General features: G+C 35.6%; 2 protein-coding genes and 1 pseudogene across 1 annotated transcript in view; 2 read left to right on the forward strand and 1 right to left on the reverse strand.

Moving 5' to 3' along the window:
• The window catches only part of LOC126769487 (uncharacterized), a 1,339,673-nt gene that overhangs the window by 1,190,682 nt on the left and 123,482 nt on the right, over positions 1-25,509 (reverse strand).
• LOC126769508 (uncharacterized) overlaps positions 1-25,509 on the forward strand; it is a 729,621-nt pseudogene that overhangs the window by 487,679 nt on the left and 216,433 nt on the right.
• The window catches only part of LOC126769549 (40S ribosomal protein S12, mitochondrial-like), a 431,911-nt gene that overhangs the window by 33,292 nt on the left and 373,110 nt on the right, over positions 1-25,509 (forward strand). The gene's annotated exons all lie outside the window — the stretch shown is intronic.

Here is a 25,509-nt window from a genome sequence, read left to right on the forward strand (position 1 = left end):
AAATAAGTGACCTTGAGTGAATTTTGGATCTCTCGTAGTTTTCTCCTGTCACGGCTCTGCTTTGCAGCAAAATTATTCCTCTCTCTCTGATTTCTATAAAAATCGTCGGCGTTCTGATTAGTTTGCACGGCACGACGCATTCTCGGATAATTACCGAGCAACGACCCTCCGTTCTTTTCGGCCATTGCTCTGAGGGCTTCCCTCTCGAACGCAAGATAGTCCGGATCGTCTGATAGAGCGTCTACATCTATCATATAACTTGGACGCTTTTTTTTTTGTCTGATACCGGAGACTTGGGTGGCGAAAATACGCACGTACTCCTTGAGACACTCATCGATTGCGACACATTTGAACTCGACGCAGGCGCTGGTTCAACAACGGGCACGTACATGGGCTGGACATACCCGATGTATGGGTACGGTTCAACACTGTGTTGCACTGTGCTTATACACGGATACGGTGGAAGCTCCGTTGGACGCTTTTTTTTTTGTCTGATCCCGGAGACTTGGGTGGCGATATAAAGCACGTACTTATAGAATTATTGGTCGATTGCTGCAACCCGGAACTCGAAGGCCCAGGCCATGGTTCAACAACGGGCACGTACATGGGCTGGACATACCCGATGTATGGGTACGGTTCAACACTGTGTTGCACTGTGCTTATACACGGATGCGGTGGAAGCTCCGTATTTGTTTGCGATGTCGTTTCACGTGTACTATTCACAGATAGATCTAATGGTGAGTCCTCAGCGTATGGTCTCCAGAGAGCCATGATTACTTTAGTTATGTAGTTACGGCTGGCGGTGAGTAACTAATGATGTTGTTGGTCGCCCCGGTCTTTCATTCTCGGGGGTGTGGTCTAATTCTGTAGGGCACCCCCACCCCGCTGCGCGGGTTACTTCCGCTACCTGAATCAACGGGACACATCGGAAGAACAATGGGGCGACTTTCGGTCTATTATGAAGAGTTGCGTAGATTTTGCGTTTGCTATTAATTTGCTACTCAAGCTTGCTTGTTTTTGACACAATAGATAAAAAAATGTGAAGGTTGATAACAATGATATCAAGATGTCACAATTTTCTGATACAATATCGCGAAATGTTTTCAAATAATTTCTTCATTTTTACGATGCGTGTTCTTTGGTTTCATACTGATATTAATTTAAGTATGCCTCGTATTATTTTATGATTAAAACATAATATCGTGTATGAAAACTGTATTATATACAGAAGAGCATAAAAACGGATTATTTACTTTAATAAATTACTTTAATCTCTATTGCCGTGTTCAATGAAAGTATAGTAACTTTTAAAATATTTATTAACACACGAATGTCTGTAAGTAAATAATAAAGCAAAACCATTTCAAAACAAAATAAATTGGTCGCAATTTCGTCGTCGCAAATTTTTCCAAATGCACATTCCACTTCGAATTTTTATCTCGTCGAAATAAATTTCATATCACAAATAAACTTATTTAGAAAATCAACAGGTTAATAATAACAAATCTCAAATATATATTTAAACATTCCAAATTTAAAAATCTTTAGTCAATATAGAAGCGTTACTTATTAAATGTCATTAATTTACCACCGGTTCGGAAATAAACACCTCAGGCCTAAGAAGAAACGGCGAAAGAAACTCTGCGAGATATTTTATAACTCACATTTTAAAATAGACAATAAACAATAACAGAAATATATTTTTTCTTTCGAAATAACCCGGAGGCGATTGTTTCATTCCCAAAGTGTGCTATACTTATTGGTAACTTCAGGTTACAAATATAAAAAATTGGTAGAGGAAAAACAAGACTATTAAATATTTGAAACGGACCAGCAAGCCTAATACCAGATATAACGACTCAACCGGCTTTAGTTAAATTAAAGTAATAATACTAAACTAATAATAAGGGAATTTAAATTAGCATTGAAATTAAAAAAAAAAAAACTTATATAAAAATGGACAAAAATATAAGTATAAATACTATACCAATTGATATGCATTATGTTGTCCTGAAGTATCATGCAAGTATTTTACATAAGCATTTTATTGTATTTTCGGTATAAATATTTTACTATCCGATTGTTTTTTCGGCAAAAATATTTTCAGTTTACGTATATATGTTATACGTTGTTATGGCTGTATTTTCTACGAGCTAAAAATCGCTTACGAGATGATATCAAAATTTTACACCGGCATTTATAATGTTTTACAAATTCTTGTGCAAAGATGGTTTTAAGTCTTTTTTTATATATGTAGATGTTGTAGTAAAAACAGTTTTCATGCTTTACAAATTAATTGATTATTTGTAAATTTACATATTTTAATAATGTGATAAATCCTAAAACATTACTAATTATATTTTTGATATATTTATCGCATGATACTAAAAGTAATGATTGTTGACCGGACGCTACGTGGGATCTTCCCATATTAAACTTTCTCATAGAAAATACGAGTAGCAATGAATCAATTGTGTCTGTTTTGATCGCTCCGCCGCAGATCCTTTAGCGTTAAAGACGCGGAAATTTTGCTCATGCTTAAAATTCGAATCTTTGAGAAGAAGTAAAACTTTCTAGCACTTTTCCTTTATAGGTATAGAATTCTTTGATCTAAGATTTCACTTGCTCGATGTGTGTTTATAATAACACTTCTCAAACGTGATGATGAAGGATAAAAATTGTATAGGAACGCTTGTGTTAGTTATAATTCTATTTATAATAACTATACCTAACCAATCCATGGTAGACCAGCGTATTTTTTTATATAGGTATGACGAGTATATGGGCCACCTGATGGTAAGTGGTCACCAACGCCCATAGATATTGGCATTGTAAGAAATGTTAATCATCGCTTACATTGCCAATGCGCTACCAACGTTGAGAACTGAGATGTTATGTCCCTTGTGCCTGTAATTACTGACTCACCCTTCAAACCAGAACACAATACCATGTACTGCTGATTTGCGATAGAATATCTGATGATTGGGTGGTACCTACACAGACGAGCTTGCACAAAGCCCTACCACCAGTAAATACATGAAATATAGGAGTATACTCCACCTGGCGTGGTGAAGTATACTCCATACCTTCTCCATAATTGGCAGTAAGACATTTAAGATCTGTTACTTCCTTTTTATATATAATACATATTTAAACAATATAGATTATGAATATTCAACATTATACTATCAATTCGTTAATGTTACGAAAATATATCATAAGTTTTCTTCTAGAAGTCTTAAGAATCCTTCCAAGAATTATTATTATTGTTGATAACAATGTGCAGTTATTTGCAATAACCGAACGCATAGTATGAGATGTTGAATTGACAATTGCGATAAAGTTGTACCATTTGTGAGTGGTATTAAAGTTATTCTTACACAAATATGATTTACAGCGTTTCTGGGAACAGACAATGCTCCCGTAGCGCAACTCTTCCCTATTGTCGCCTGTGGACTTTTTTTTCTAAATAATTTCGAAGCAACGTTGTCAGAAAGGATAATTTCAAATCTATGTGTCCGTCGTGTGCGGACAATGCCCACTATTAGCGGATTATAATCCGCAAAAAGAGCAGGTACTGTTTCAGACACAGTCCAAGTTTAGTGTTTACGCGTTTTGTAAATGACGCTCTGTATAAATATTTTTGATGAAAAAAAATGACTTCAATTCTTTAATTTTTTACGACCGATTTTTTGATCGCCAGTTCACTTTTCAAAATAACATAGTCCCATCGATAAATCAGCCCCAAATCAACAAATTCAGAATAAAATAGGTACGTTACTAATTCTTCTATTCTAGTCAAATCAAATCTTATACCTACAAATGTATTTGTACTATTGTCAACTGTCGCTTTGATTTAATTGCATATGAAATCAACAAATCTTAAAACACGTCCAACAAGTGTTCAGCTCGTAACTTGTACCGATATTATAATATTTGCTTGCGCTATACAGATGCAAGCCTCTCTCCCGGGAGACACTTGGCGACGATTTTCTCAAACAATAACATTCAGCCGGACACTACGTGATATTGCCTTCGACTCTACTATACGTTTGTTATTTTAGTTGTTGCTCAAATAATTTTAACTTCTGAATATGTTTCGGGTTCCTGGAATATTTTTAATTTGCAAAAAATAACATCTATTTTAAAAATAACAAAACAATCTATAATAATCATTTGTTGTTCTGACTAGGTAACTAGGGAAAAAAAATCTTGACTTTATATATGTACATATAATAAAACTGTAACGGCGATATATATACGTTAAATTTATACCATATAATGTCATTAAAACCGAGCCGTTAAATTGCAAGAAATGAAATCGATTCACAATCTACCGTTTAATTATAATATCACTAGTGAAATTATACCTGCGATATATATATAAGATAGGTTATTGAGGATGCTCAAAATGAACCACAAATTGTTTCTCTGAAAATACAAAGAAACGACATTTAAAGTTCACTAATATCGCCTCCTCTATTATATCTCTTTATTTTCTTACAAAATCAAAGTTCAAAATAATCTAAACATTATCCGTCATTCTGTCATTCAACCATCAAATGCGCGGCAAACTGACTTTTAGTTACAGATTAAAAACGCGCGGAGCGCAGCAAATTTGGAATAATGAAATGTCATTTCATTACATCTCCCCCCCTAAGAGCGAAAATTCTAAATAATATAATGTACTATAAACGAAAATTTTAAATAATCTAATCTACTATAAACGAAAGTTCTAAATAATATAATCTAGAAGTTATCTTCATATTCGTTTTCTTCTACCTCATCTGCTGTGATAGGTTGTAATTTTGTTATGTGAAATAAAGTTGATTCTGTTTTCTTGTTGTCAGTGTCAATCCTATAAATGGATTTTGATATTTTCTCTATTATCTTGAAAGGGCCTATTTTTAATTCGTCTAATTTTTTCTATTCAGTCTATTTCCATTTTCTACATATACACTGTCTCCTATCTCAAACTCTTGCATTTTCCTATTTCTATCAAATATTTTCTTATTGTACTTATGGGATTTTATTGTATTCTCTAATGCTAATCTTCTATCAGCAATCCACTTCTCTTCGGTTTCTATTGTTTTAATTTCATTTGGTAGAATACTAACATTTGTTCCGTCCAGTAAATATTTTGGTGCAAAACCTGTAACAGAGTGGTCTGTTTCATTATATTTCTCTATACATTCTCTTGCTATTGTTGTCCATGTTCTCTTATTATTTTTCTCATTTATTTTACATCTTATTTTATTTACAATTGTTTGGTTTAATCGTTCGTTCAAGCCGTTCGAGAATGGTGTATTCACAGCTGTAAAAATTAGTTTAATGTTATTCTCCTGCAAATGTTGTTTAAATTCTATTGAATTGATGCCTGGATATTGATCTGTCAGAATTATTCCAATCTCATCTGTCTCTAGTACTTTCTTTGTTAATTTTATAAAGTCACTTGCGTTCTGTGTTTTTGAAGTTGTAATAAAAGCATATCTTGTGTAGTGGTCTACTAAAAGGTGTAAGTATTTTTTTGTGGACCTAGATCCCCCGAAGCCACCTATAGTATCCATTGACATTATCTCAAATGGTTTTGTCGCTGGTCCCAGTTGTGACATTAACCCAAATTTTCCTTGACATCTTGATTTATTTTTTATGCATATTTCACATGTTTTACAAATATTTATTATATTTTTTGTTAGGTTTTTAGCTGTATATATTGGACTTATTTTTTTCTGTAATTGTCTAATTCCAATATGACAATAGTCTTCATGCACCTTTTTTATTAATTCTTTACTAAATTTTTCTGAGAGTATAATCTTTTCATGTTTCTTTATTTTTTTTATAATAGATTTTATTTTTTTGTAGTAAATTTTGTTTCTTTTCTTTTATTGTTTCATTTTTCTCTTGATCTTCAACTATATCTTTCATTTGTATTAAATTAACTATTTTCAATATTTCCTCCTTGTTATCTTCTGATTCTAATACAGGGTTTCGGCTCAAACAATCTGCTTCTATATTTTCTTTACCAGGTATATATTTTACTGTAAAGTCATATTGAGATAAGTAATATGTGAGGTCACCCAATTCTTCATCTGTCCTGCATTTAATATTCATGTTTTCTAGAGGTTTGTGGTCAGAGTAAATAGTGAAATGTTTTCCAAATAGCCAATGTTGCCAGTATTTAACCGCTTCTTTCATATATTGCTTAAAATTCTCTGAAAATAGCTGGTGATGTTTTTAAGCCAAAAGGAAGGCAGGTCCACTGAAAGTGGCCATCTTGTGTCACAAATCTTGTTTTACTTCTATCTTCTACCCGTAGTGGTATAGCCCAAAAAGCTGAGTTTATATACAGTGTAGTAAAATACTTACAATTTCTAGTTTTAATAATCAAATCATCTATTAATGGGAAAGGTTGAGCTTGTGGAACAACAATTTTATTCAGTTCCCTGAAGTCTACACATAAGCGGGATTTTCTATTTTCACCTTTTTTAAATGCCAATGTCACTGGAGCAGCGAAAGGACTGTAGGATTCTTCTATTAAATTATTCTTTAATAACATGGATATTTGCTCTTCGATTTCTAATTTATCTTCTATTGTACATCTGTATGGTCTTTTACTGCAGTATCTATTTGTTAGTAAATCTATGTGAGCTTCATAATCTCTGACTGATCCTATATCATATTTGTCCTTAGCGAAAATTGTTTTATATTCCTTTAATATTTTCTCTATCTCAATTTTCTTTTCATTATCTAAATGGTCTGTCATACTTACAAATTCTTCTGTTTATATGTGTTCATTAAAATTTATTGCAAATGTTTTTATATTCTTTTTTTCATTTCTGTTATCTTTAGATATTTCATCTATTTTATTTGTTATTTTCTTTTGTTCTATTTGCAAGTCCTCGTTTTGGGTTAATTTGAATTTCTTTATCATATCCAATCCGATTATAAAATCATCAAAATCATCATTTTCTACTATATACACATCCACCTCTTCTTCTATATCAAATATTTTTATTTTTATTGTTATCAAGCCATCTGTTTTTTTCACACCATTAACCGTTTTCATGTATGCTATATTCACATTTTCTTTTTTTTCTTTTAATTTAATCAGTCTTGAATTTATTAAAGAGATTTGTGAGCCTGAATCATAAATGCCGCTCACTTCTAATTTTTTCTCTAATAAAAGTTTGATCTTGATTAATGGTGTACTTACTCGTTTTTTTTTTAATGTTTATATCTACTTCAATTATGGAGTTGTTATTTACATTCCTGGGTTTAAAAACCTTTTCAGATTCATTTTTATTTTTCTTGAACCAACATGACTCCTCCGGATGATATCTAATTCCTTTGTCCAGAGATTCACAGGTCTTACATGGCTTCTTATCATTAGTTTTATTTTTATAAAGGAATGTACCGCTTTTTATTGTAGTTGAGTTTTTCTTGTACATCATACCTTCATATTTTCTTATCTCATTGAACAAATCAGTAGTGTCATTGAGTTCATCCCTGTTTTATTTATTTAATATAAACCCAGGTAAACTCGTTGCAATAAGATCTATCATTGTTTTAGAGTCTATAGATTTATTTATATCTAGTAGAAGTCTTTCTTTTTTTATAGCGTAATCAATTTGTAGTTCTTCTTTATATCTGAATGCAAGAGCATATGTGACTATATCCCATCCTCGGTTTTTAAAAGTTTCTAAAAATTTGTCTTTCCATTCAGTCCACTGTGCATTTATTGTAAGTTTTATGGTCATTGAGCTATACCAATCTAAACAAGATTTTTGAAACAACCTCAATATGTCTATTTTTGTTTCATCTTTTGATATGTTAAAGCGCTCACATTCTTTTTCAAAACTCTCGATCCATTGCATTGCATTAGGATTCTTACTTGTGAATTTTTCAATAATAAATTTCTCTGAAATATGTTTTAGGTTATGTTGATTTTCTTTCTTCGTAGTAGTTTCTATTAATTTTTCCAAGATATATTGCAAATTGTCACTTTTGTCTACTGGTTGTTTTAAGCTCATTTCTTCTAAATATTGATCTAAAAATTGCATATTACCTTCTTCATCTAGATACGTTTTCTTAAGATCTTCATCCAATTTTATCCATATTTTTCTACTTTGATGCCTTTTCTTTACAGTACAGTAACAGTAACAGCCTGTTAATATCCCACTGCTGGGCTAAGGCCTCCTCTCCCTTTTGAGGAGAAGGTTTGGAGCTTATTCCACCACGCTGCTCCAATGCGGGTTGGTAGAATACACATGTGGCAGAATTTCAATGAAATTAGACACATGCAGGTTTCCTCACGATGTTTTCCTTCACCGTTAAGCACGAGATGAATTATAAACACAAATTAAGCACATGAAAATTCAGTGGTGCTTGCCCGGGTTTGAACCCACGATCATCGATTAAGATTCACGCGTTCTTACCACTAGGCCATCTCGGCTTTTTTCTTACCACTAGGCCATCTCGGCTTTTTATGCTTTTCTTTATGCTATTTTTTATTTTTGAGAAAGTGTTCATCTTGATAATATATGTATGATGAGTCACCGGTTTCAGCTCCTCAGGTAAAACATAACATTTTCCTTCTTCTGTAGATATCGAGGTTATGGCTAATATATTAGATTTGCCATCATTTGATGCTATTATCGTAAATTCGAATTGCAGCCGGTCCATTTTAGTTAACGAAAATGTCGTTTTATAAGATAGGTTATTGAGGATGCTCAAAATGAACCACAAATTGTTTCTCTGAAAATACATTTAAAGTTCACTAATATCGCCTCCTCTATTATATCTCTTTATTTTTTTACAAAATCAAAGTTCAAAATAATCTAAACATTATCCGTCATTCTGTCATTCAACCATCAAATACGCGGCAAACTGACTTTTAGTTACAGATTAAAAACGCGCGGAGCGCAGCAAATTTGGAATAATGAAATGTCATTTCATTACATATATATATTATATATATATATATCTAGGGCCGTCATCGATAAAGAAAAAGTGTCGTCGCCGTGCTTAGACGAAGTCTTTTGATTATATTGCTTATTTTCCATCATTGATCATATGAATATAAATATATTAAATACAGTAACAACTTATAAATGCCCCACTGCTGGGCTAAGGCCTCCTCTCCCTTTTTGAGGAGGAGGTTTGGAGCTTAAAAAACTTTAGTATTTTTCAAAACCGATAATTTGTTAGTATTATGAAACTTGTTAAAGCCCGTTATCGATAAAGCGGCAAGTAACATCAACAAATATATTATAACCAGGAAAAGTTTATCAACATCTAAACAAACAACAGTTGATTTAACCGTATCTATAAAAATGTATACAAATCCAAAATAGTTGTTTAACGGACCACACTTGATGTTCCCGCTGCATCGAATCGTACAACACCTTGGACTTGTCAATCATACCTTTCAAGAACCGCTATAAAGTACACAACGCCCCACGAGATTTGATCACAGCCCACACTATTGATACAATTGCGAGAACGCCTTCAAAACCTTGATTTTAACAATATATTCGCGGTTAACAGTACACATTTAGCCTTTTCGTCATGCATATTTTCGATATCCTTATGTCTTTGTGTTAGAGTTCAAATTACAGTAAAATATCTAGGCTACATGACGATGGAAGATAATCCGAAACAGAGGGTTTTGCACCAGCTGTTTTATGAGATAAGAATATTGACTACGTGCGAAAAAAATATGAAAAAGATGTCAGCTATGTATTTTAAACAATACTCCTATTTGGATATGCTGTTTATTTATTTTTTAATGTGCAAGTTTTCAATTTATATCAGTTTTATTATATAGCAATAGCTTTTCCCTGTAATTCAGTTCGCATAGCAAATATGTTCCTGTAAATTATATACTTAAGACCTTAACCAAATCTAAGACTACCTCGATTTCTTCGTGACAGAAATAAGCCAACAGACAGAGCTACTTTCGCATTTATAATATTAGTACATATCATGAATCATGGTATTTTATTCTATAAACTTTTATTCAGCTACACAATACACAATCTATAATCCGTCGAGTGGCACCCATAACAGACTTCCTAACCGGCTCTAATCTCCAAGCAACATCAGTGTTGTCGAGAACGATGGCATCCCTCGCGCAGATGCACAAAACGGGTCCACATATCAAAAAGAGAAAATCAAGAAATCCGCTCAACGGAAATCCTTTCGCCAAGGTATGCTGACTATTTTACATACTTCTATTCTTTCATATCCGGTTACTATATTTAAAAAAAAAAAACAATTCGTTTTGCCTTATGCATGAATAAAAAACATTTAAAAAATAACGTTCCGTAAGTATTGAAGTCATATCAAAATTATCGGTTACAGATGTAAAAAAATAATTCGTTAAATATAGAAACCGGGCTATAACAAACTCACTGGTGTTTTACTAATATTGTCCCTTCAGAAACACTCTCCATACTAAACTAACATTAAACAAAATTGGAAAAAAATAATTCTATAAAATGCGTGTATTAGGTTTTTTTAAATTATTAATTTACAATTTTCAGTTAAATGTCACTATTAATATGGTCAGGCGCGCTTGTGTGAATACCACTCATTAGTTTACCGCCTCATATCAATAATTTGTATCGTTGTGTGTGTATATCGTTTATCGTTTGTTTTGTAGAGTTAAGAAGCTAGGTAAGGAACAGGCAAATAGGACATTACATCTTAGATTCCAGTCTGCGATACAAATATAAAATTAAAAAAAATATTTTGAAACACCACTCTCAACTTTAGGATGTAATTGTAACATATGAACAAGGGATGCCAAAACTTACTGCTATGAACAGCGCATTAGAAATATGCATAAAAGACAATGTGCACAAATATCTCTTATATTATGAAGGTTTTTATTTACCCATACGGAATATTAAGATATATATTTTTACATAGTCTCCTAACAATGTGTTTTACAAAACCTCGATTATTTAGCTAAATCGAGTAAATCTGTACCAAGCATATAAGCATCACTGAATATTCGTGTGTTTAATTTGTGTTTTTAATACAGTGCTTTACTTTGAAGAAAAATAACGTGAAAAACCTACAAGTGTATGTGTGTGTGTATTCACGAACAGTCGACGGAGCAACGTGATGAATTAAGCTCCAAACCTTCTCATTAAAGCATAACCCAGAACCCCTGTTATGTTTCCCTAAACAGGCTCTTACTTTTAGTTAAATAAGGAACATAATTTCAGGGTGTGATACTAAAAACCTTGATCAGAAAACCCAAGAAGCCGAACTCCGCTAACCGTAAATGCGTGCTCGTGCGTCTCTCCAGCGGGCGAGAGATGATCGCCTACGTGCCGGGCATCGGACACAACCTGCAGGAACACAATATCGTGCTCGTTAGAGTCGGCAGGTGAGTGATGTGGTTCATCATGATAAATGGAGCAGTCGCCATAATACTGCAGCACATCTTGGCTATAAATATACTTAGCTATAGATCTTTTTACAATTACAAAGGTGAGTGAGCCAGTGTAAATGCAGGCAAAAGATATATATCTCTGTTCCCATTATTGGTGCGTTGACGATGTAAGGAATAGTTAATATTTTCAAAATTCATGGGCGATGGTGACTACTTATCAACCTTGTGATTAGCTTTATAAGCGATCCATCAAACTAACCAAAAACCAAATGGATTAATATTAAACTTAACAAGTATCTGCTGCGTCTGCCACCAATAATGTATGATGAATTTGGGTTGGTTATCAATATCAGAGTTAAAGATTGTCCCGGTGTGAAGCTGAAATGCGTCCGAGGTAAATTCGACTTGCCGCACGTCATCAAGCAGAAAGTATAGTAGTCTGTTATATCCAGTTGTGTAAGGTTATTTGTAGCGAAATAAATCTAGTTTAAGTACAGGAATTAGTTTTATTTTTAGATTTCTTAACCTAAAAATAACTTTAATTAAGAAGCTAATATAACACTAATGTTCGCGCGGTGGATTATTGAAAATTTGAGTAGTACATATATGAATTTGCAAGTTTAGTACTGTTATTTTTTCACTCTTATTTCCATTTATTTATTGATATCATTCCGTGTGCATCTTAATAACTAATAAACATAACACAAATCGTTTGATGAACAGAGGCAAAAAAAATATTGAACGGTTTTGTATTTGCTTTTAAACATTTTATATTGATTATCTACAAATTAAAAATACAATAAACCCATTTAAAGTAAATATAAAATAAATTATGTATATCTATCGATCATCTTTGAATACACAATAAACACTCATTCGTGAACCCGATTGGTCGGAAAGAAGCAAAAAGCGGCGCTTGCGCAAGCCGCACCCATTCTATTGTGACTTAATGGTATGTACTTAACTTTATATTCAATGGGGACTTGAATGGGGTTAAGCTCGGTAGTCCACCTTATCTTTATGATACAAGATAGAAAAATCTATTGAAGATATTTGACTCGATATAGATATTGTTAGTGTAAACTTCAAATTGATTATAACTTTCTATGATTTTGTAACAAAACTAAAAGGTTTTAAATAATTAAAAGGTCAATTTATGTTTGGTCATTTATTAAATTTATTTCAACTTACAATTCTTTAGAGAATAATATTCTGCAAGTATACTATTTATAAGATTGCACAAACATCATTGCACAAACACCTTAGAGTTTAGAACTTATAGTTCAAAATAAAAAAAAATAAACACTATTATAATTCTAAATCTCTAAAGGAACGTCTTGTCACACACTATACACCTATTCGAAGACAGCAGACGTATGATCTTAGACAGGTCTTTTTTCAAATAAGTGACCTTGAGTGAATTGTGGATCTCTCGTAGTTTTCTCCTGTCACGGCTCTGCTTTGCAGCAAAATTATTCCTCTCTCTCTGTTTTCTATAAAAATCGTCGGCGTTCTGATTAGTTTGCACGGCACGACGCATTCTCGGATTATTACCGAGCAACGACCCTCCGTTCTTTTCGGCCATTGCTCTGAGGGCTTCCCTCTCGAACGCAAGGTAGTCCGGATCGTCTGATAGAGCGTCTACATCTATCATATAACTTGGACGCTTTTTTTTTTGTCAGATACCGGAGACTTGGGTGGCGAAAATACGCACGTACTCCTTGAGACACTCATCGATTGCGACACATTTGAACTCGACGCAGGCGCTGGTTCAACAACGGGCACGTACATGGGCTGGACATACCCGATGTATGGGTACGGTTCAACACTGTGTTGCACTGTGCTTATACACAGATACGGTGGAAGCTCCGTTGGACCCCCTTTTTTTTGTCTGATCCCGGAGACTTGGGTGGCGATATAAAGCACGTACTTATAGAATTATTAGTCGATTGCTGCAACCCGGAATTCGAAGGCCCAGGCCATGGTTCAACAACGGGCACGTACATGGGCTGGACATACCCGATGTATGGGTACGGTTCAACACTGTGTTGCACTGTGCTTACACACGGATGCGGTGGAAGCTCCGTATTTGTTTGCGATGTCTTTTCACGTTTTACTATTCACAGATAGATCTAATGGTGAGTCCTCAGCGTATGGTGTCCAGAGAGACATGATTACTTTAGTTAGTACGGTTAGTAGTTACGGTTGACTGCGAGTAACTAATGATGTTGTTGGTCGCCCCGGTCTTTTATTCTCGGGGGTGTGGTCTAATTGTGCAGGGCACCCCCACCCCGCTGCACGGGTTACTTCCGCTACCTGAACCAACGGGACACATCGGAAGAACAATGGGGTGACTTTCGGTCTATTATGAAGAGTTGCGTAGATTTTGCGTTTGCTATTAATTTGCTACTCAAGCTTGCTTGTTTTTGACACAATAGATAGAAAAATGTGAAGGTTGATTACAATGATATCAAGATGTCACAATTTTCTGATACAATATCGCGAAATGTTTTCAAATAATTTCTTCATTTTATTGTATGTACGATGCTCTACGTGTTCTTTGGTTTCATACTGATATTAATTTAAGTAATTTATTATAACCATTGCAGTAAAAAAATTGTTGGAGAATATGATTTTAGTTGCAACATTCGGTCAAATAGAAGTTAAACCATTCGTGAATAATGAAAGATATTTCGAACGATTCATAAATGTTATTCATGCAAGAACAGGAAGCAAATGACACCGTATGGCTCCTCTCCGGATGTAACTGTATTTAATTTTATATATATTAAGTTTTAGCCGACAACGCAGTCACGGAAAATTATGTACAACCTTGTAATACTCCAAGTATACTATTTATAAGATTGCACAAACATCATTGCACAAACACCTTAGAGTTTAGAACTTATAGTTCAAAATAAAAAAAAATTAAACACTATTATAATTCTAAATCTCTAAAGGAACGTCTGGTCACACACTATACACCTATTCGAAGACAGCAGACGTATGATCTTAGACAGGTATTTTTTCAAATATGTGACCTTGAGTGAATTGTGGATCTCTCGTAGTTTTCTCCTGTCACGGCTCTGCTTTGCAGCAAAATTATTCCTCTCTCTCTGTTTTCTATAAAAATCGTCGGCGTTCTGATTAGTTTGCACGGCACGACGCATTCTCGGATTATTACCGAGCAACGACCCTCCTTTCTTTTCGGCCATTGCTCTGAGGGCTTCCCTCTCGAACGCAAGGTAGTCCGGATCGTCGGATAGAGCGTCTACATCTATCATATAACTTGGACGCTTTTTTTTTTCGTCTGATACCGGAGACTTGGGTGGCGAAAATACGCACGTACTCCTTGAGACACTCATCGATTGCGACATATTTGTACTCGAAGACGCAGGCGCTGGTTCAACAACGGGCACGTACATGGGCTGGACATACCCGATGTATGGGTACGGTTCAACACTGTGTTGCACTGTGCTTATACACGGATACGGTGGAAGCTCCGTATTTGTTTGCGATGTTGACAAGGTTGACATACTCATTCTCTGAGCTTGGGCCTTAATTTCGCAATTCTTTTCTTTAGATATGTCACTTGAAACGCGTGACGAACTTCTCTTAACTTTCGTCTGTCTCTGCTCTGTTTCGCCGCGTAATTGTTTTTTTCTCTCTGCTTCCTGTACGAGTCGTCAGCGTCTCGATTCCTCTGGACCGCTCGCCTCATTCTCGGATTATTTCCAAGTAAGCTGCCTCCATTCTTCTCGGCCATACCTCGAAATGCATCCTGCTTGAAAAGGCTTGATACTCGGCATCATCAGACAGCGAGTCGACATCTAAGTCCTCTGATTGCGATGTTGAAGGTGCGTTTCTGTAGTTCCAACTCTCGATCGGAGATATTTGGGACGGCGTGATGTTGCACTCATAACAATTGTAAGATCTATTTTCATGTTCTAAACTCGGTGGCTCTGATGAATATCTATAGTCAGGAACCTTGGAACCAGGTGTTGAGGTACTGTCTGGTGAGACTTCCTGTTTAACATTTGTAGTTAAGTCCAAAGGTTCCTCCGCGTAGGGGGTCCACAAAGCCATTTTTTAGCATGTGTTGTTTTCTGAACAAGTAGTCAGTAAACACTGAATGCAATTTTCTAACGCGTCTGTCTCATTTGTGGGCGTAAAAGGGTGTTGTGGAAGGGGTAATCCTTTACCTGCGGGACTCGTAACGGGACTGTAGGCGACATAAATATTAAATTTCCCCTTAAACAATAGGATTCTATTACTATTTTGCTGGGAGTAAGTCAAATATTACAGTTAGGAATGTCCAATGGAATAATATAAGCAAAGAAATATAATTAGTAATTATTTAAATCAGTTACAGTCTCTTAATGTCATATATTTATAGCGGGATCAAAAAAATGTCCGTATGAATTGTTAGCGTTAACAAAGTCGCGTGCGACATGTTTACTTAGTATAAATTACAGCAGCTTTTGAACTACAGCCGAGAACTTGAGTACATTTTGTTATTTGAGAACCTTTATTTGCCTTTTATACAATTTTATCTGAAACCTTTTTTCTTTGCTCTTGTATAGACTGAGCGAGTTGTGTTCAATTTATCGCAATGCGGTCGCTGTAAACAATAGTGACATCATCCGAGTTTTCTGCTTAACACGAAACTGACGCAAAAGCTATCAGTAAATAAATCTTAAACATCACTCCAAGAACAAATTAAACGTTGATATTTGTGAATTGAGTTTATTTTATTTATTTACTGAAATAATTACACCGTCAAGTTATCACTAAGCCTTAAAATTAACAATTAAAAATATGTACTTACGAATTTATACGTCTTTAAAAATCAAAGTTTCACATAAAAAATCAAAAATCAAACCTTCTCAACTAAATTTCGGTGATAAAAGTATGTGTGAGAAGTGAGCTATAAGAACGTAACATAAATGTTATATTTTTAAATACATAATTAGATAAGCATTTTTCAACCCTTCTGTGTTAGACAGTAACTTTCTGTCAAACACAGGACTTAAGTACCTAAACAATCGCTAGGTAAAGACTCGACTTAAATAATTAATTAAGGAGAGAAGGTTTGGAACTCACTTAAACAATACATACAGAAACGTTGCTCTTATACTATATTGAAATTTAATTCATATCGCATCCAAAGAAGCTTTACTTAAAGAACCATATAACAATAAATGTATTATTATTAGGTCCTTACATATGAAATTGGCGTTTTGTACGGGAGGAATATAAAGTTATTTTTTTTTTGTAAAATATATTTAATTAATCAAAATACTGTTGCTATTCATACACTTTTGCTATCTCATAGATCCTTTTACTAAAAAACACCATGGGGGCGAGAATCAATAAACTCTTTGAAGGCGGTTTGGACCTCCGCATCGGAGTTGAATTTTTTTCCTTGTAAGAAGTTGTCCAAATTCCGGAAAAAATGGTAATCTGTTGGAGACAGGCCCGGGGGGTACGGTGGATGTCGTAGACATTCTAATTGTAGCATTTAACTTAGTGGTTGTTAATTGTACAGTGTGTGTCTTGCGTTGTCGTGAAGCAGCAGTGGCCTAGAGCGATTGACCAATCTCGGTTGTTTAGTTGCTAGTTCTTCCTTCATGGTTTGCAGTTGCTGACAATAGATATGCCGTAATAGTTTGGCCAGATTTTAAAAAGCTGTAGTGAACGACACCGGCGCTAGTCCACCAAACACTCACAAGTAACTTTTTCTGAGTCAATTTTCGTTTAGGGTAGGATTTGGCTGGGTTTCCAGGGTTCAGCCATAGCGACGAGTGCTTCCGATTATCGTACAGTATCTACTTTTCATCACAAGTAATGATTCGATTTAAAATCCCTTCATTATTGTGTCGGTTGAGCAAAGTAACACAGCAGTCTACGCGTGTTTGCAAGTTCGATTCACTCAATTCATGAGGTACCCATCGTTCAAGTTTTTTTACTTTCCCGATTTGCTTGAAATGAATTAATACAGTTTTATCACTTACCCCGAAGACTGCAGCTATCTCTGAAGTGCTTTGTGATGGATCCGCTTCCACAATAGCCTTTAATTCTTCATTTTCAACTTTTGTCTCCGACCGTCCACGGGGTTAGTTCTGAAGGTCGAAATTTCGTTATCGGTTATTGAAAATTTGAAAAAATACATATCGGAAGCTAAAGTTCAATAAATGACAATATTTAAAGTAATGCATCAACCCAAACAACTGGTTTTTCATGTTTTTGAATAATCTTTTGACCAATTGTAGATGCGTCTCACTTGAAACGTTTAAGGTATTATAACCCTTTCCTGTCACGGGATCAATGTAGGACCACCGTCGGTTTTTATTTATATAATTGCAAAATTTCGACCGAAAGTTACGAGAAAGACGCATCAGTTGGTCCCCTGATGACGCTTCGATGACTTTTATCAAAGCACGCGCTGGACATCATTATCTGTTATGGGAACTCACCATTAGGGCCTTTAAAAAAATTAAATAAGTTTAATTTGAAAGGGACTATTAAGCTTTATGCTTCCGAAAAAGAAAATTTAAATATAGAATAATATACTTTTTGAAATGATTACTATTCATTTAATTGCAGTAATTAAACCAAATTATAAAAAAAATATTTTTAAATACTCATTACTAATTTATTTTTGTTAATTTTCACGAAGTTACACATTTAAATATACAAAAGTCATTTATAGAAAGTTCGTGACAAAACCGTATTCAGTGTATCTCTTCGAAGTTATTTCAAATTGAAATTCATGGAATTTAAATCGTCTGCCGTCCAAAAAAACACTAACGGAAAATAAAATAGATATCAAACACACATTATTGTGAAACAGTTATACCATCCATCTTGAAATATGTCAACAATACAAAATGGTCGAACCGACCACTAAGTTTTGTAATGGGTTAACACAAATGGCAGGCGCGTGGGCATTCACACGTAACCTGTGCCATTATAATTCATTCTTTAACACAATATAATAAAACTTATATTATCTTAAATGTAATTCTAGCAAAGCATACGCGGCACAATCAATTTTTAACTCTATATTATTACAATAGAGTTCATTTTGGATAATGTGTTCCGAAATAACAGATGCATCTTATTTCCGCGTTGCAACTGTATCAATCACACAATGCGGTAGTTATCGATTACTACATTTACTATACAATGAAGTAATAAGCAGTACGTGCAGAATACATCTTTATACATGTATTTATTATTACCAGTGCCCAACGGTTTAAGCCGCGTTAAGTTTATATTACACATTGAGCAATAACCTAAAGCCCAAGTCCTAAAGCCTAAAAATATTAACGGAAGAAAAATAACGCTTTTTATCACATTTCGAAAGAATTGCAATGATTTCCTGAAAATATTTTTTGTAATTATACTTATCTACCTATATAGGTATACAACGGATTTGGATGATAATTTCAAAGACAAACAGTACATCAGAATATTCTCTATAATAATTATTTTTTTCTTTTTGGCGATTAGACCCGGCAAACTGAGAGACAGACACTACATTTTTATTTATTTTAGAAATTTTAAAAGAAAAGTTATAATAACTTTACATACTATTTACTCTTTTTTTTTTTTTTATATGCCCCGGAATGGCAAATGACTCTACTCCACCTGATGGTAAGTGGTAGTAGAGTCCAAACGCGACGACGGCCAGTACAGTCGGGAAGAATGTTCTGTACTAGCCGTCCCCGCCTTGCCGACCCGCAAGATGCCTCTTCACGCCTCGTTTGAAGGAACCCGGGTTGTAAGAGGAGGGGAACACGTGAGCTGGTAAGGAATTCCATTTTTTGGTAGTGCGACAAAGAAAGGAGTTGCCAAATTTCTTTGTGCGCGATGGAATTGATGTCACAGTTAGGCGGTGACATCGAGAACCAGCTCGCGTGGACTTAAGAAGGAAGGGGGAAGCAGGAATTAAAGAGAATAATTCCTCAGAGCACTCGCCGTGATACAGACGATAGAAAGCGCTCAGTGCTGCTATCTCGCGACGCAATTGTAAAGGTTCAAGGGTGTTTGTGACTTTTACGTCGCCAATAATGCGTACTGCACGTCGCTGCAACCGGTCCAAGGCCTCCAGTAGGTACTTAGCGGAGCCATCCCAAAGGTGCGAGCAATATTCAACGCAAGACCGTACCTGTGTTTTGTATAACAGGCACAGTTGTTGTGGCGTGAAAAAACGCCGCACCTTGTTCAGAACTCCGAGTTTTCGTGAAGCTGTTTTTATAATAGCCTCGATGTAAACCCTTGGACTAAGGTCGCAGCGAACGTCCATCCCCAGCATGGCGATTTTGCTTTGTATCATCAGCGGTGTGCCACAGAGGGATTGATGAGGGTAAAATGGTGACTTTTTCGCTGTGAGAGCGCACACCTGTGTTTTCTTGGCATTAAACTCAACAAGATTATCAGAACCCCATTTGGCGATGAGCTCTAATGTCCTATCGAGTTCAATAACAAGATTCTCCCGCCTCTCCTCAGTTTCACTCAAAGATATACACAGGTAAGTTATATATATAGAGATATAATTACATTTTATGTGTTCTAATAAACATGTGTCATAGCATTACGTCACATATATATTGTCTACGAGCTATAGACTATAAGTATATACCTTTCTCAATAAATTAACCATATATTACTTTTTTACTCGAATCGGAGTTTTAGATAATTTTCGATATTTTTACATCAAATCACGTTAACTATTGCTTATTATTAGGGTAAAATCATAAATTATAAGCTTAAGTTGCCAACTACATCAATTATGTTTTGTTTCGGCTCCCTTCAATGCTTCTTAGATTCTCGGAGAATGTAAACAATGATGTCGTAAATTGCTAATGGCCAGCCTATATTTTATTCAAAAAAGAAGTGCGTCGGCGAATTTTATTACTACTTGTTTGCCTACTTCAATTTCCAGGTACTAGCGGTAAAAGAGTTATAGCTTCGAGAAGGCTCCTGCTGCCCGTTTTACATGTTGGTTCTTCAAAATAAATCTTTCATTACCTAATATTTTGAACATACGTCTGGACGGGCAGCTCCTATATATAAAGGTATGCGATGTCTAGAAAAGATAAGCTAAACTTATCCAATTAATTTTAAGCCGTGAATAGCTAAACTAAAAGGAATCGAATTTGATTACCTACTCGTATTTATTGTTATTTCGTAATGGTATTTTTGTATTGATCTATATTAATCATCGATAATAAAATTTCACACGTGAATCTCGCTTAGAAACACATTGGCACGAGTCGTTTGCAAATATTATTTTAAGTTTCGGTCAAATGATTGCCACAGAAAGACACGCAACATTTTCAAAGCGATTACATAAAATAGCACTTTAAATATACAAAATCAAATCCAAATACAGACAATTGTATTGTACAGTATATTTATAATAATTCCTAATTAAACAAATTTCGGATTATATTATTTTTGAAATATATAAGTATATTATGTAGAGGTCTTTACTTTTATTAATATAATCTAAATTATACATTATTCAAATTACTAAAATACCTTCTGTAGGTAGTGTATGTATAGATGGCGGTAATAAAATCTGTCAGTTTCCTGAATCGCGCTGTCTAGATTCGCTACTGAATATATATAATGTAAAGGTGATTTTGTTAAAATGATCAGACAAAATAAATTATAGTGTGAACAGTAGAAAGCTCTTCCTTAGTTCCATTTACCGTTTGATCCCCGATATTAGTTCGGCGTAAACAGGTAGGTATATTGTAATTTAAGTCGTGTAAGCTAGTCTCTACGCTAATTTAGTGTTTCCGTAGCAAATTAATTTATTATTATTTTTATGTAAACACCATTTTAAAAACAAATAAAATTTAAAAAGAGAAAACATTTTAAAATAAGTACTTTTAAAATAATGTCGAGCGTTTGGTGAAATTGCGAAATTACGAACCAGTTGAAACGTTCATGCGAATTGTATCATTTGCATTGTAATATTCGCAATGACACAAAGGGTGCAACCGTTCTCCCGTCGGGACGTTTTCTCTGAAACAGCTCTACTTTCTCTGAGAACAATAGCTGCGTTATCTTCTTCGCCTGCAATAAACCAAAAACTCGGCGGGAGACGAACAAAACGCTTTGCCGATTTGTTAGACATTTTGTTTATAACAAAAAGACATTTTAATAACCACTTATTGTTTTACGATACAATTATGTAAAATGTAGTTTGTACTTGCAAGTCTAAGACAAATAAGGTCGAAGCCGATGTCTTCTATTGTGTTTTGGTTGGGGCTTATTTGATATGAGACATGAACGAAATTGTTTTTGAATTGTAAGATTCGCATACCCATAGATATGATGAAATATGATATTGTTAACTCTTTTTTTATGGTTTTGTATATTATTATTTTTTTGTCTTTGTTTCTTTTTTAGTGAATAAAGTTATTTATTATTATTATTATTATCTAAATCGCTAATTAAATTTCATAATCGTAATAAATAATAGTCTTAGATTATAAATCTAAATAAACCTACATAAAAACGTACTTTTGTAAACGTTTCTTCATAGCTATATCTATATATTTACTTGCCGGTAGAGCTTTTGGGTGAGCAAGCCCTTCTGGGTAGATACCACACAGTCATCATATATGTAAGTACATATTCTTTGTATTGTTGTGTTCTGGTTTGAAAGGTGAATGAGCCAGTGTACTACAGGCACAAGGTTGGTGGCGCATTTGCGATCTGTAAGCGGTGGTAACCACTTGCCATCCAGGCGGCCCGCTCGCCCACCTGTTACCTTATACAATAAAATATATATTATGTAAGGAACATATGAAATTGGCGTTTTGTACGGGAGGAATATATAGTAATTTTTTTATTGTAAATTATATTTAATTAATCAAAGTATGCACCGTTGTTATCTATGCACTTTTGCCATCTCATAGGTAGTTCATTGATCCCTTTACTAAAAAAACCATGGGGGCGAGAATCAATAAACTCTTTGAAGGCGGTTTGGACCTCCGCATCGGAGTTGAATTTTTTTCCTTGTAAGAAGTTGTCCATATTCCGGAAAAAATGGTAATCTGTTGGAGACAGGCCCGGGGGGTACGGGGGATGTCGCAGACATTCTAATTGTAGCATTTAACTTAGTGGTTTTTAATTGCACAGTGTGTGTCTTGCGTTGTCGTGAAGCAGCAGTGGCCTAGAGCGATTGACCAATCTCGGTTGTTTAGATGCTAGTTCTTCCTTCATGGTTTGCAGTTGCTGACAATAGATATCTGCCGTAATCGTTTGGCCAGATTTTAGAAAGCTGTAGAGAACGACACCGGCGCTAGTCCACGAAACTGATGTTGGTTCTGAAGGTCGAAATTTCCAGAAAGAAAACGTTAAAACCAAAAACGCGCAGTGCTTTCTTTTGCGATACCAGCGCCGTACACATCATTAATCCTTCGAGCTGTTTCTGCAGCGCTGGTGCCGCGGTAGAACTCGCACTCGTTAATATACCCATATTTCATGTTTTCCATTGTGCGGTAATAAGCGACGCCGCGTACGTAAAAATAATGAGGAAAAAACAAATGAATGACTGTTTTCAAAACTGAAATGTACCAGCTAAATGAATTTATAAATTTGAATTTGGATTCCTTAACCAAAGAGGAAATATGTGAGGAAATCGATGCTCATGCAAATAGACATGAGTCCAGAGATCTCTACCATAAAATTCGATCCATCACAAAGACACTTCCTTCCAAGACCTGGGCCATTGAAGATAGTGATGGTAGAGAAGTCAATGAGCTAAACCATATAACTGACATTTTCAAGAGATATTGCCAGTCCTTGTTCCAGGACAACCAGTCAAAAAACTTTCTTGATACAGAGCCCGGAAATGAAAACCTAGTGCCAGACATTCTTCGATCGGAAGTAAAAGCCGTCATTATGCATCTAAAGAAGGGGAAAGCCACAGGAAGAGACGCTATGCCGATCGAAACTATAAGAGCCTTAGGCGACATAGGTGTCAATATCTTCCACAACATATGCAACAAGATATGGCATTCAGGAACATGGCCAACAGAATGGTCTCACACGGCTTACGTTCCTTTGCACAAGAAGGGTTCAACTAAGAAGTGTAGCAACTACCGCCTTATAGCCCTCATATCTCATGCTAGTAAAATCCTGCTACACATAATCAATGAACGACTGAAGAACTTTCTGTCCAAGGAAATTGCACCAGAACAAGCCGGTTTTGTAAAAGGAAGGGGTACACGTGAGCAGATCCTCATTGTTCGCCAGATAATAGAGAAGCCTACTTATTACTATATTTGCTTTGTTGACTTCTCAAAGGCATTTAACTCAGTAAAATGGCCCAAACTATGGAGGGTGTTACTGGACATGGGTACACCGAAACACTTAGTTCATCTTCTTAGGCGTCTTTACGAAGATGGGACTGCATCCGTGCGGACGGATGATGTTTTATTTGAAGACTTTCATCCCAGCGCTGGAGTCCGCCAAGGATGCATAATATCACCGCTCTTGTTCAATGCTTACACAGAACTGGTAATGCGCACTGCGCTTGAGGACTGGAGTGACGGTGTTGCAGTTGGTGGGCGCAAGATTACAAATTTGCGCTATGCCGTCGACACGACCCTGTTTGCGTCTGACGCAGTTCATATGGAAGAATTGCTTCTTAAAATGGAGCGCATATGCCAAGAATTCGGATTAAAGCTTAACCGCAGTAAAACGAAGATGATGATTGTAGACCGGGCAAAAAAAACTCGCCTGAGATCACTCAGATTGCGAACTGTGAGATCGTCCGATCCTATATATATCTGGGAGCTTTAATATCGAATAATGGCGGATGCGTAGATGAGGTCAAGCGATGTATGGCAATTACGAGAACTGCAATGGAGAAGCTGAAGAAAATATGGAGGAACAGAAAAGCAACCAAGATCCGGCTCGTACAAACGCTTGTTTTCCCCATATTTCTATACGCTGCGGAGACGTGGACTTTGCGGCAGGTCGAAAAAAAGAAGATCGATACTATGGAGATGTGGTGCTGGAGACGAATGCTAAGAGTTTCGTGGACCGAATTTCGCACCAATATCTCCATTCTTCAAGAACTCGGCATCAAACAGCGTCTTTCGGCGCTGGTTCGAAAGCGCATACTAACTTTTTTTGGACACGTCTCCCGGCAAGGAAATAACTCCATAGAGTGCCTTGTCATTCAAGGCAAGGTGGATGGCAACAGACCACGTGGAAGGACGCCCATGCGATGGACCGACCAAATAAAAACAACTGTTGGCGGTCCCTTGCATGAATGCACGAGGCTTACCACTAACAGGGACATATGGCGAAGGCTCGTGAGGCGAATAACATCTGCGCCGAATAATTCATGATACTTCATGGCGACCACGACCGCTCTGACAAGAGTGTCATGACGAAGAAGGAACCAAAAAGGAGATATTTCAGATCAAAGTGGTCAGTACGACAAAACGCTAATTTCATATGTAAGGACCTATTATTATTTATTATAGAGGATATTATGGATACCAAGAATAAATTAAAGCTATGAATATTATACTAATAAAATATAACTTTTTGTGCTATTATGTACAACAGTACAGTAACAGTACACAGTTTTGTCATTACAGTAGCTTTATGATGATAGCCGAAATGAATGAAATATGACGTCAGCTCATTTATATTTCCGCATTTATTAGCGAATATTTTAAATTTTGCTGATTAATAAATTTAAATCACATGTTAAAAATAGGCATATATACGATACGAGTTTTTTTTTTTATATATATGCGCGGGGATGGCATATGACTACTCCACCTGATGGTAAGTGGTAGTAGAGTCCAAACGCGACGACGGCCAGTACAGTCGGGAAGAATGTTCTGTACTAGCCGTCCCCGCCTTGCCGGCCCGCAAGATGCCTCTTCGCGCCTCGTCTGAAGGAACCCTGGTTGTAAGAGGAGGGGAACGCGTGAGCTGGTAAGGAATTCCATGTTTTGGTAGTGCGACACAGAAAGGAGTTGCCAAATTTCTTTGTGTGCGATGGAATTGATGTCACAGTTAGGCGGGGACATCGAGAACCAGCTCGCGTGGACTTA

This window comes from Nymphalis io, chromosome 7, assembly GCF_905147045.1.
Source record: "Nymphalis io chromosome 7, ilAglIoxx1.1, whole genome shotgun sequence".
Classification (NCBI taxonomy): Eukaryota; Metazoa; Arthropoda; class Insecta; order Lepidoptera; family Nymphalidae; genus Nymphalis; species Nymphalis io.